The sequence below is a fragment of the Budorcas taxicolor genome, chromosome 7 (genome assembly GCF_023091745.1).
Source record: "Budorcas taxicolor isolate Tak-1 chromosome 7, Takin1.1, whole genome shotgun sequence".
In the NCBI taxonomy this organism is placed as follows: domain Eukaryota; kingdom Metazoa; phylum Chordata; class Mammalia; order Artiodactyla; family Bovidae; genus Budorcas; species Budorcas taxicolor.
Genome location: NC_068916.1, coordinates 67,504,234 through 67,518,411, shown reverse-complemented (window position 1 = coordinate 67,518,411; position 14,178 = coordinate 67,504,234). Strand labels below are relative to the sequence as shown.

The 14,178-nt window shown below is 39.9% G+C and overlaps 1 protein-coding gene across 2 annotated transcripts in view; it reads right to left on the bottom strand.

Annotated features, from left to right (window-relative positions):
• Nucleotides 1–14,178, bottom strand: part of SGCD (sarcoglycan delta) — a 613,120-nt gene that overhangs the window by 51,286 nt on the left and 547,656 nt on the right. The gene's annotated exons all lie outside the window — the stretch shown is intronic.

Genomic DNA, 14,178 nt, shown 5'->3' with positions numbered 1-14,178 from the left:
TCTTGCCTGGAGAATCCCATGGACAGAGGAGCCTGGTGGGCTCCAGTCCATGGGGTTGCAGAGTTGGACACGACTGAGCAACTGAGCACAGCACAGCACACAGCATAGATACATATAATTTGAGATTATATACCCAGAAGACAAATGATACACTATACTGCAGTATCTTTCTGAGAAATGGGGGAAAATAAGGGTTTAAATATACCCTTCAACTGACTTTTACTTTAGAATCGCTGACAAAATTGAATATGATTGCTCCAGGTTGATTGGGGTATTTTAGTAAACACGTTTAAAATCACTGTGAATAGAAACAAGATGCTGCAAAACAGTGGTGAAGGGCACGATCTAAGTCACATCATTATTAAAGGACTGGCCAAGACACAAAATCAGATATTAAAGTTCTTTAAAGTAATAAGGGACTAGTCAATACCTGTGATCATGGAGTCATGAAAAAGGAACTCATCTTCTTTGTGAGGTACGCAGTGTCTGTGCAGAATCGATGCAAGCTAGTCACACACAGCTCATTGCCAATGCTCCAAATATTGAGTTTTTCCTAATTAGTACTGGCTGAAATTCTCTGACCTTCAGGTGGGAGGGGCTCACAAGGCTATCTTTAAACTGAGAGGATAATCACACTTCAGGCGCTGAGATATCCCTTTAATAAAGCCTTGGGTTTGTATCAGTGGGTTCAGGCTAAACTATGCCACAGTAACAAGGATCCAGAATTTCAATGGCTAAAAAAGACAATTTGTTGATCTTGTGGCAGAAGGGAAGAGAGAAAATGGCAGAATCAAGCAATGGCTCTGAAGGCTTTTGCTTGGAAGTAGCATTTGTCATTTCTGCTCACTCTTCATTGTTCAATGCAAATCATGTGACTCTTGACAAGTGCAAGGCAGTGTAAATCTCCAGGGAAGGGAGACAAGTCTCTTTTATAATATACAATTTACCTTACATGTCCTGGAAATGAGATAGTTGGATGGCATCACCAAATCAATTTACATGAGTGTGAGCAAACTCTGGGAGATAGTGAAGGACAGGGAAGCCTGGCATGCTGCAGTCCATGGAGTTGCAAAGAGTTGGACACGACTTAGTGACTCAACAACAACTATGAACAACAATCTTTATTTCTATTATCACAAGTGGATTTCTTTAGCAAACTATGCTAAAATTAGTATCACAAAAGGTGGCTCTATTTAGAAACTGGAATTTTATCTTGTGAGAAGAGAAATATCTACTAGCATTTGATATATAGAAGTTTTTAAAAAAAGTTTGCTGAATCCTTACAATGCATGGATTATTATAAATCAAAGCCCTTCAATGAAGAATAAAAATGTCATTTCTCTTCTTCCAATATATCTCAACTTTCACATCAGATTTGGTTCCTTGGGTTGATATTAACAGGGAGAAAATAACAGGTATGTTTATGAGGCTAGTAATTCAGAATTTTTTTTAACAGGTAAGCTACCTTCAGGTGAATGGTGGTACCTTGAGGATAACTACATTTTTAAAAAAATGTGGGAAAGCAAGGTGAGATAAGATGACCTTCTTAAATGAACAATGCAAAAAATAGAGGAAAACAACAGAATGGGAAAGACTAGGGATTTCTTCAAGAAAATTGGAGGCATCAAGTGAACATTTCATGCAAAGATGGTCTTGATAAAGGACAGAAAAGGTAAAGCCCTGAGAGATTAAAAAGAGCTGGGAAGAATACACAGAACTGTACAAGAAAGGTCTTAATGACCTGAATAACCATGATGGTGAGGTCACTTACCTAGGGGTGGACATCCTGGAATGTGACGTCAAGTGGGCCTTAGGAAGCATTACTACAAACGAAGCTAGTGGAGGTGACAGAATTCCAGTTCAGCTATTTCAAATCCTAAAAGGTGATGCTGTTAAAGTGCTGCACTCAAAATGTCAGCAAGTTTGGGAAACTCAGCAGTGAACACAGGGCTGGAAAAGGTCAGTTTTTATTCCAATCCCAATGGAATGATCATTAAGGACAATGTCAAAAAATCTTCAAACTGTTGTACAATTGTGCTCATTTCACATGTGAGCGAGGTCATGTTCAAAATCCTTCAAGCTAGACTTCAGCAGTTACATGAACCAAGAACTTCCAGATGTACAACCTGAGTTTCAAAGAGGCAGGGGAACCAGAGATCAAATTGCCAATATCCGTTGGATCATGGAAAAACTAAGGGAATTTCCCCCCCCCACCCCCCCAAAAAAATCACATCTATTTCTGCTTCATTGACTTTGTGAAAGCCTTTGACTGTGTGGATCACAACAAACTGTGGAACATTCTTAAAGAGATGGGAATACCAGACTACCTTTCCTGTCCTCTCAGAACCTGTATTCAGGAAAGAAGAAACAGAACCAGACATGAAACAACAGAATGGTTCAAAATTGGGAAAGAAGTACAACAAGGCTATATGTATGGCCACCCTGCTTATTTAACTTCTATGCAGAGTACATCATGCGAAATGCTGGGTTGGATGAATCACATGCTGCAATCAATATTGCCAGGAAAAATATCAATAACCTCAGATATGCAGATGATACCACTCTAATTTTGCAAAAAGTGAAGAGGAACTAAAAAGCCACATGACAAGGGTGAAAGAGGAAAGTAAAAAAGCTAGCTTGAAACTCAACATTCAAAAGACTAAGATCCTGTGGAAGCAGTGACAGACTTCATTTTCTTGGGCTCCAAAATCACTGTGTATGGGGACTGTGGCCATGAAATTAAAAGACACTTGCTCCTTAGAAGAAAAGCAATAACAAATCTAGACATCATATTAAAAAGCAGAGACATCACTGATAACAAAGTTCCGTATAGTCAAAGCTGTGTTTTTTTCCCAGTAGTCATGTACAGATGTGAGAGTTGGACAACAGAGCAGGCTTAGTGCTGAAGAATTGATGCTTTCGAACTGTGGTGCTGGAGAAGACCCTGGAGAGTCCCTTGGACTGAAAGGAGATCAAACCAGTCAATCCTAAAGGAAATAAGTTCTAATATTCATTGGAAGGACTGATGCTAAAGCTGAAGCTACAATATTTTGGCCACCTGATGCAAAGAGCTGACTAATTGGAAAAGACACTGATGCTGGGAAAAATTGAAGGCAAAAGGAGAAGGGAGACTATGAGATGGTTAGACAGCATCACTGACTCAATGGATATGAATTTTAGCAAACACTGGGAGATAGTGGAGGATATAGGAGCCTGCATACTGCAGTCCATGGGGGGTCACAAAAAGTTGGACACAACTTTGGACTGAATAGCAACACCATCAAGGTTTCATTGTATTTTAATGATATGCAATTTAGACCACCATTTAAAGCAACACAGACATGAAGATAGGGCACCATCACCCCAGGTAGTGCTAGTGGTAAAGAACCTGCCTGCCAATGCAGGGGATATAAGAGATTGGGTTTGATCTCTGGGTCAGGAAGATCCTCTAGAGGAGGGCATGCAACCCACTCCAGTATTCTTGCCTGGAGAATCCCATGGACAGAAGAGCCTGGTTGGCTACAGTCCATGGAGTCGCAAAAAGTCAGACATGACTGAAGTGATTTAGGACACACACGCAAACATGAAGATACTGTACTGTACATCAGTGATCATTGTATAATTGATGCCTGCTTTATGAACAGACTTGAGTAACCTACTTTCCAATTGTACTATAGTATTTGATACTTTGAAAAAATGTTCATAAATAGTTCCTATTTTTTGAACATTTTAAAAAAGATCTTTAGGTTAACAAGGGACATCTGTTGTTTCTGTGTGCCCCCTATTTATCTAGCCACAGTAACTAGAATTTCTTTGGGGATCTACCCCTTCCTTATATTCAGATAATATGATTTGACTGGGTCTATTTTTACGTCCAACTCCAGACATGACCCATTCCTGGCCAATCTGAGTACTGTACTCCCTTGGCAGCACTGATTCAGGTATAAGTATGTGATCCAAGTTAGACTGCTGGGGTTTAATTCCAGGACTTTTACTGAAACCTCTGAGAAAGGATTCTTGCTTTCTTTTTATTTTTCCCTGAGTGAATTAAAGATAGGTTGGAAGCCTGGGAGGTATGTTGTCAGAACTGGGGGAGAGCCTTCCAGAGAATGGAACCACACAAAAGAACCCAGAGCTCAGAAATGGAAAAAGTAAAGTGGAGATTATGTCCTACCGTTTGAGAGCCTGGAGGGAGACATGTCTGGGCATATCACCTGCGGTGCTTTTCAACTATGTGAGCTAATCATCACCATCCCCAGGGCCCTTGAAAAGTCAGTTTGACTTAGGAGTTCTTTCACTTGCAACCAAAGTTCTTACTAATATATTTGTCCACGTGGTAGACATTCTTTGTGTCTCCCTCTGTGGTAATAGACAATGGTCCAAGAAAGAGGTGGGTCAGAGTCATAGGGTACCAGGGAATTCTAAATAAATTGCAAAGGCCATGGTTTGTGGAGACCTTGCTCTCAGTGAAGCATTACGGTGGGAGAAGATTATAAAATCCATACGGGTATGGATTTTTTTCTCATCTTCATCTCATTACGTTCCTTTATCCTGTGCTTCATTCTATTGAGAATTCCCTGTTTCTGTATTCTCAAGATCCAACACTGAACGTGGAACAAAATAGGTACAAGATAAACAGATGAACGAAGGAAAGGAATAATATTTCCTATTAAAATTGTTGCCTGGTGTAGTGCAAACTGCATTTAAAGTCTAATCCTTTTATTTCAATAAGTTTTTGCAATATAAGCTATTGAATTCTTAAATATACATTAAAAAGTAATACCATTCAGAAAAAATTTCAAATAACAGCTGTTAAATGACTTAGATAAATACATGAAGGGTAGGAAATTTCAGGCAGAAGGAATAACTTAAGCAAAAATAAATAACTGTATGGACAAACTCAGGGGCATATATTTCAAGGTACAGAATCATTCAGTACAGATTTGAAAGTAATATTTTTTGCTGTTTAAAACATTTCAAAGTGTCTCTTTCATAGTTTTCAATAGGTGAAGAGTCTGAGACTTCACATGACTTGGAAGCTAATGAGGTGGCTTGAAGATCATATGATGCTCCCGGGTCAGACACATGAGATTTACTGATGGCATTGCTAGCAGCATAAACATCATCATACCACTGACAATTTCCCTCATCCTAAATCTCATGGGTGGGAGCGAGGCAAAAAATGGGTCCTGATGGACGTCTGCAAGTGCAGTGCCCTGTCTCACAGGAGAGGAACCTTGAACTTAAGGAACTCAAATCATCTTAAATTGGGCAGCACCTTGCCTGTCCTTTGCTCTGGAGAGAGATCTTCATTATACTACTGGACAGTAAGCATGGCTGCCCTATGTTTGGGAGGAGACGCTTTATTTCCTAAAGCTGTTCACAATGTAAACATCTTTCAGAAAAGGGTTTGGAAAAAATGCACCTAGACTTACAAGACTCACAAAAAACACAAGAGACCCAAGAGAATTGTATCCCACCAACAGTAACAAAAAACCTAAATTAAAATGAAGTCTGACTTTATTAAACTGTGGATGGTTAATTTCCCCTCAAACAGAACTCTGACCATATCAGAAACAGAAGTTGTATGAAGTCATTTTGACTTTGGAGCTTCCTGAAGGATAAAATGCAGAACACTTATTACTTTTTTTCTTTTTAAACTGAGAAGCATTTCCCAAAGAAAGTTCGATTCTTTCCGGTTTGGTTTCACTAGGTTGCATTTCAATACATTTCTCCCTGAGTTTGTTTGGGAATGACTTAGAGAGGGAAAATATACACATTTTTGCTAGACTATTAACTTGACGCCCAGGTAGAATTTATGATAAAGGGGTAAAAGAGTTCATGGAAAGATGGATGTTCGGCTGAGAAACGAGTTATTAAGAAGATGGGAAATATAGATCGGCACTTTTAGAAGAGGAAAGCCAACTCCAGGCAGGGGGTCACTGGAATGAATGAAGCAAATTTTACCCACCCAGCCCTTAAACACTTTTAAACAACAGCTGCAGTGCTGAGTCAACATTTTATTACTAATAGCATCCTGTAATACCCAACACAGACACATCTAGCGCCAGAAAAGAATCTGAGAATTTCAACTGACTGATAAAACCTTTATCTGAATATGTCCCATACATAAATAAGGTAAACAGAGGAGGAAGATCATTGACGTCCTCGAGAATCAAATCATAGATACAACTCTACCGTGAAGTACACTCAGTTGTGTCTGACTGTTTGTGACCCCATGGACAGTAGCCCACCAGGCCCCACTGTCCAAGGAATTCTCCAGGCAAGAATACTGCAATGGGTTGCCTTTTCATTCTCCAGGGGATCTTCCCGACCAGGGATTGAACCTGGGTCTCCTTCATTGAAGGCAGATTCTTTACTGACTGAGCCACCAGGGAAGATCAAGACCAAAGATACAACTCTAACATAACCTCAAAAAAAAACAAAAAAACAAAAAACTTGTATTGGTTCTTTGGATTGTCTGTCTAATATCTGAAACTTTTTTGGATTTTACCTTTTTGTAAGAGTATAAAGAATTGGGAATGAATTAATTCTTTATTTAAAAAACAAACAAGCATAATCAGTGCACAGAGATGCTATCATTTTCTATCTTTGTTTGTAAACATAAATGACAATGTTGGTTCCTACGTATCTCCAAGTTCTCAAATTCTAGAGGGTACTAGAACTCCTACGACTCTGTTCTCTCAGGGCTGAATGTATTATCAAAACATCATTTTAAATGAAAATCTAGGTAAATCCCCTTTTATAATTCTTCAGAGACCTTCCATTTCACTGAGGATGATGAGCTAATTCCTTAAAAGCACTCACTGGTCCTCGAACCATCTGATTTTCCCTGGGTATCCCTTTTTCTCTTTTTCTCTCTTTACCCCCTCCTCCCAGTTAGATGATTTTGAGCAAAGAAGTGATACGATCTGACTTTGACTAAAACATAGAAAGTATAAACAGTCAATTGTGGAGGCAGGAGGATGAGTTAGCAGGTAATTGCAATAATTCAGGCAAGGCAGGATGGCAACATGGGGTAAGAGAGCAGTGGTTAGATGCCAGATAATTATTTTTAAGAGAGACACAACAGAATTTTTTTGGCAGACTGTATGTAAAACATGAAAGAAAGAGGAATTTTTTTTTTTTTTTTCCTGAGCACCTGGAATAATAGAATTATCAGTTACTGAGACAGGAGAGATGACAGGAGGTCAGGATTGGTGGAAAATTAAGAACTTATAGTTAGTTAGTATTTGAGATATCCATTAGACATTCAATAGGGAGAGTGAGTAACTATGTAGGCATACAAATTTGGAGTTCAGGAGAAAAGTCCAGGGCTAAAGGTAAATAAGTAAGTCATCAGTTTAGAGATGGTATTTAAAACCATAAAGCTGGATGAGATTATCTAGGGAATGATTGTAGATGAGGAGGTTGCAGGGTTGAGTCCTGGGCATAATGATGATTAAAGGGACGAGGAGATAAGAAATAGCCCAAGACATGGAGAAGGAGAGCCAGCAGATCAGGAGGTGGGTCTAGGGAGAAGGTGCCTGAAGGAAAGAAACGTCTTTAAGAGTGAGGGAGCGATCTAGAGCATCAGATGCTCATAGTAAGAAGAGGACTAGAAACACTGACCACTGGATATGTCAATGCAGAAGTAAGGGGCAGATCCAGCTTTTGGGGTCTAAGGTTTATATAATCTGAAGACTCTTTGAGACAGAGAGAATGTAACTTAAGTTTAGGGTCTTGAAAGCACTTGTAAAACTGAGGATCACTGAAGCACAAGCTTTATGAGAGTCAAGGTCAATCCACATCTGGTGATGGTCACTGAAGACTAGAAAGTGTTCTCTGGAGTCGGGGAGAAAACCTACCTGGAAGGGAGCAAGGAAATATGGGAGGACAGAGAGTGGAGACAGCCTTTTCAAGATGTTTTCTTACAAGGGGGGAAAGAAATGGGGTAGCCAGTAGTGATACAGAGGTTAAGGGAAGATTTCTTCTATTCCTTATCTTAGTTTTCCTAGCTCAGACATGAGACCACTGATCAGAATGACCCAGAGGGAAAAAAATGAAGGTGGTCAATTGTTAGACTAATATCCTTGAATGAGAGCGAGGGGATGGGATTCAATGCAGGAGTAGAGGGGCTGTTTTAATGAGAAGTATGGGCAGTTGATCCTGGCAACTAGAGGAAGGCAGATGGAAAAGACAGGTGGATGTTGTGGTTGAAATGTGTGGCCATTCTTGATGGCATCTATTTGTGTGTGTGTGTGTGTGTGTGTGAGAGAGAGAGAGAGAGAGAGAAAGGAAACAAAGCCATCAGAAAAGAGGTAGGCATAGTGAAGGGGCTATTAAAGTTTTGAAGGTAAAAGAGTAGGCTGAAGTAACTCTAGGACCATGAGGGAATGAACTGGAGACATGTTGGAGTGTTTCTGCTCTGTACCTATAACCCAGTTGAGGTTGGAGCTTGTGACCTTAGAGAGAGACTGGTTGATATGATTATATATTCTTCGCTGGTGGAGAGTCTGATGCCTCAGAGAAGAAAGAGGGTAGGCAGAGAATCAGATTACCCAAGGATGGCACATAGCTAGGGTGGGCAGAGGCAGTGTTTAAGCCTACCTCCCACATTTGAACCATACTGGATTTCCCTTGTTCCTTGAGGCTCTCTGGTCTCTGGCTCTTCCACTAGTTCCCCTTCTAAACACTGCTCCCTATTGTTAATTGGAACAATAGACTGGTTCCAAAGAGGGAAAGGAGTACATCAAGGCTCCCTGCTTATTTAACTTATATGCAGAGTACATCATTAGAAATGCTGGGCTGGATGAAGTACAAGCTGGAACCAAGATTGCCAGGAGAAATATCAATAACCTCAGATATGCAGTTGACACCACCCTTATGGCAGAAAACAAAGAACTAAAGAGCCTCTTGATAAAAGTGAAAGAGGAGACTGGAAAAGTTGGCTTAAAACTCAACATTCAGAAAACGAAGATCATGGCATCTGGTCCCATCACTTCATGGCAAATAGATGGGGAAACAGTTGAAACAGTGACAGACTTTATTTTGGGGGGCTCCAAAATCACTGCAGATGGTGATTGTAGCCATGAAATTAAAAGACGCTTGCTCCTTAGAAGAAAAGTTATGACCAATCTAGATAGCATATTAAAAAGCAGAGAGATTACTTTTGCCAACAAAGGTCTGTCTAGTCAAAGCTATGGATTTTCCAGTAGTCATGTATGGATGTGAGAGTTGGACTATCAAGAAAGCTGAGTGCTGAAGAATTGATGCTTTTGAACTGTGGTGTTGGAGAAGACTCTTGAGACCCTTGGACTGCAAGGAGATCCAATCAGTCCATTCTGAAGGAGATCAGTCCTGGGTGTTCATTGGAAGGACTGATGCTGAAGCTGAAACTCTAATACTTTGGCCAACTCATGCGAAGAGTTGACTCATTGGAAAAGACCCTGATGCTGGGAGGGATTGGGGGCAGGAGGAGAAGGGGACAACAGAGGATGAGATGGTTGGATGGCATCACTGACTCAAAGGACATGAGTTTGAGTAAACTCTGGGAGTTGGTGATAGACAGGGAGGCCTGGCGTGCTGCAGTCCATGGGGTTGCAAAGAGTCAGACACGACTAAAGGACTGAACTGAACTGAACATTCAGCTAATTACTTCTTAAATACCAATTCCTCTAGACCCTCAGACTAGACTGTAATAAGCTTCTCAGCCACTCTGACTTCCCTCTTTCATTACAGGTGACCCCTGGTAATTATTTGGGCAATCTACATCTTTCATACATGACATGGGGCTCTCCAAGGCTAGGAACATGCTTTCCACCCCAACCAATCTTTTCTGGTGGCTGGCAGAGCATGGTCACATGTAGTATAGTCACATGATTCATGTATCCCATGCAAACACTGTCATTAGAATCAAACTCTGCTTGTTGGGCTCCAGGATGCCAAGGCCCAGGAGTGACAGGGGCATCAAGTCAGTGAAGCCATAGTAAGAACAACCAAAAAAGAGGTGGTTAATTTTCAAAAGCAAATGTGTATATACTTCCAATCAAATAAGATATACTTTTCAATTGAACAAACATTTATGGAACACTCACAGGTACTGCAGGCTATGCTAGGTGTTTTTATAATTATTATCTCATTTAGTTATTAAAACAAATACCTTGATACATGTTAAGCCTATAGGGATTTAAAATTAAAAGAAATCTCAGGTGTGTAGGAACCCACTCCAGTACTCTTGCCTGGAAAATCCCATGGACGGAGGAGCCTGGTAGGCTGCAGTCCATGGGGTCATGAAGAGTTAGGCATGACTGAGCACCTTCACTTTCACTTTTCACTTTCCTGCATTGGAGAAGGAAATGGCAACCCACTCCAGTATTCTTGCCTGGAGATTCCCAGGGACAGAAGAGCCTAGTGGGCTGCCGTCTATGGGGTCACACAGAGTCGGACACGACTGAAGCGACTTAGCAGGAGCAGCAGCAGCAGCAGGTGTGAAGGAACACTACACCCACTCTCTGATTCACAGGAACTTAAGTTACTTAAATATCAAATGATTTGGCTGCCCAGGTATACGCATTTAGGCAGCCCTTTGCACCACATTTTAACTCGGTGACTGTCAAACCTTAGAGTGCTTTAGAATTATTGTAAAGGGTTGAACATATAAAGCCATGTACTACAGACACAATTTCAGAGATTTCCAAAGGTAATTTTTAAAAATTAGAATCTGTTCTCTCAGTCCTGCTGACCTTAAAATCTCATTCCCTTACAATTTCCTCTTCCTCAGGTATAACAACTCAATAGAAATGTGTTGAATAAGAAAAATAAAATACCTCAATTAGAATAGTTTGTTTTCTGTCAAAACTACTGAATGAAATCATTATTGGGAAGCTATTAGGTACAATAATGGTACAAAGGTAGAGTGCACAGGCTTCTGGAAACAGGTGGGCAAGTGGGTAAATTAAAAGACAATAGTGCAGGCTTCATACAAAGATACAGAGATGCTGGGGACAGCCCAGGAATGGGTGATGCTTTAAGATAAACAGGAATTAACCTGATACAGAGAATCAGGGGTTGAGACTATGAGGTTGCCAGGTAGAAGGAATAACAAGTTCAAAAGCACAGGGTATAGGAAAAATAAAATCAGTCATTACAGTTTCTCTAGGAATTTTTAGGGCTAAATTCATTGAAGGAAAAAACCCTGGCTTTTCCCTAAAGTTCTTCATATAGAAAGTGCCTTCATATTCTTCCTGAGCTTGAACATGTCTTTCTCGTCCAAAGGAACAGGACCCAAATGTGTTTTTGCAGCTGGAGTCTACAAGATGAAAGCTGGTGACCAAAACGTAATGATCTTATGGTTGTAAAAGAAAGTTTGCAGTCCTCATTGTTGGGAAGTTCATTTCACACCAATCTTATGTTCAGCTCATATGAACAAGATGTGCCATTAATTTAGCAGATGATTCCGACTGAGATGTGGATTATGGGAAAGGTGAAATGTCCTTGGCCACCACTGAACACTTCTGGATATTTCTCATGAGTTCTTTCCCTTGTACTTCATGGTCACTTTGAAAAAATAAGTTCTGGTGCTGACTTGTCCTTTAAGAAGTAGCTGATTATAGTTGTTGAAGAGTCATGACAAATTCTACTACTTTTTTGGTGTGCTAAACTGAGAGCATGGCCCTAACTTGTGACCCTCTTACTTGCAAGGATATCTCTTGATTATAATGCAAGGTAATTCAGAAAAATCAAGAACAATGGTCTTTTGTTTGTGAAGCAATAGCCAATTGCTTTTAGAGATCAGACAGAGATTCCAATTAGCACCTTGAGAAGCTAAGTAATTTCAAGCTTTAGAAATAGAAAAAAATGATCAAATTCTGCATGCGGGCACTGATAGTAGAGAATTGGCTTTTTCTTCCAAACTAATCCATTTGTGTGATTTTGTGTCATCAGTGGTTGTCACTAGCTGTTACAGTAGGAACAGAGAGTTTGGCAAAACAAGACAACCAAGAGCGTAGACACGACCCCCAAGTTTTTACCTACTTTTACCATTCCACTTTTCTTCTACTAAGAAAATAGAGTGTCCAAGGCTATGTCATGATTCCCACAAAAACCTCCACTCTCAATGTCTAGACAACTATTTTCCACACATTATTGTCTCTGCTTAGTAATACCATACTCCTAAGTCTATTTAACTAGGAATGAGTTCAGAGTCCTTTCTTTCAAATCCAAGTAGAGTCATAAGATGCCATATCTGTTAGAATAAGATAGTGGCAAGACCAACAATCATGGTGATTTTGGCCCATTCTCTTCTTGACCTTTACATGCAAATATTACTCTTAGAATCTTTTAAACACTTGTTTTTATCTTTAAACTACTACTTATTAGATATTTCTTAAGTATCATATGATATACTAAATGCTTTACATATATTTTCTCACTTAACCCTAATAATATAAAGAGTCAGATAATGCTGACTTCCCTTTTATAGATAAAGAAAGTTTATAGAGGGTAAGGAACTTGTCCAAGGGCACCCCGCCATCAACAGTAGAGTCATGAGTCTGAGGCTGGTGTGTCTCCAAACTGTGTGCTTTAAGACTTTGCTCCTCTGAAACAGACTTGCTGTGCCATCATCAGTTGTGTCTTGAGGTAATGAGTAACTGTTGCCAGGGATGCGCAAAGAACAAGCTGAATACCATCTGTTCAGAGCACTGCAGAAGGGATTACTGCATTAAGTAGCAGGTTGGACCAGGTGGCCTTTAAGGCACTGTCCAACTGACTCTTACATATTGATAAAAGGTTGACATATTTCTTTACATTTTAAATTTCTTTATTTTTTAATTGAAGGATAATTGCTTTACAGAATTGTGTTGGTTTCTGCCAGACATCAAAAAGAATCAGCCATAGGTATACATGTGTCCCCCACATGTATATATAATATATTTTCAAAGCTGGCCTTGGGATACATAGAATCGGTGGCCAAGGTGGAACATTGTGGGTGCCATTAGTGAGGGAGCAGATGGAAAAGGAAGAAGTGATCAACCAGAGAATTCATTTTCTTTACCACATTATCCCTGCTCCTGGCCTGCTTAAAAATGATCTGTCCTTGTCACTATACTACACCCCTGTAACTTACGTAATATTGTACAACAGCTATACTTCAATTTCAAAAATATTGTTGGTCCTGTAAATAAACCTCTCATTCTATTTGATCTTGTCCTGGTGAGTGATTTCATGCCTTGAAAGTATGGGCCATCCCATTTGAGTTGCAGTGATGTCTGTAAATTATCCTAACATACTGCCATGTTACTGTTCTGTTGTTAGAATACAGCACCCCCACCAAGTTGAAAGATGTTCTCTAATTTATAAACAAGCAGGGAGAACAGCAGGATAGCAGAGCTAGGTCAATTATAATAGCAAATGTGGATGATCCACTATCCCCAGAGAAAGCCTTCATTACACACCAGTCAAAAATATTAGGATTCTGAAAAAATGAAATGATCCATCTGAATGGTTATACCCCTACCTCTTTCTTTCTCCTCACTTCAGGGTTGAAAACACCTTCTTTGTACCACACATCCATTTTTATCCCATAATAGAAAAGTCCTAAGCGATATGTTAGATCATCCATTCGCCTGTGCATCCATCAATCCACTCTACTATTTTCCAGGCACTGTTCCGAGCACTAGGGATATAATAGTGAACATGAAGAAAGTGATTCCTGCTTCCACAAAGCTCACAGTCTGGTGAGGAGGCAATTATGATAGAGTGTGAAACAGCTGCAATAAATTTCATGCTATAGTATCAGCACATGGCAGGAGCTCTTAACTCACATTTGGCTGGTCAAGGAAAATGTCATGGAAACAGCTAATGTCTGAACTGTTTCCCAAAGGATGACTTGAAATTCTCTACGTCAAATACGTATCTATGTATGACATTTGGGGGAGAGAAGCAAAGAGTGATGTAGAGTCTTTCAGTAGAGGAAGCGTGGAGGAAGACAACAGAGCACAATGTTCGGGGAACAGAATGCCTCCAAGGAGTTTCCATGACCTCCTCTTACATATGGTCAGGGGCCTGGAGGGCTGTGCCACCTTTTTTACTTTTTTACTCTAAATAGTTTTAGACAGCTTTATTTAGACAATTCACATACATAAAATTCACTGACTTAAAGTATACAATTCAATG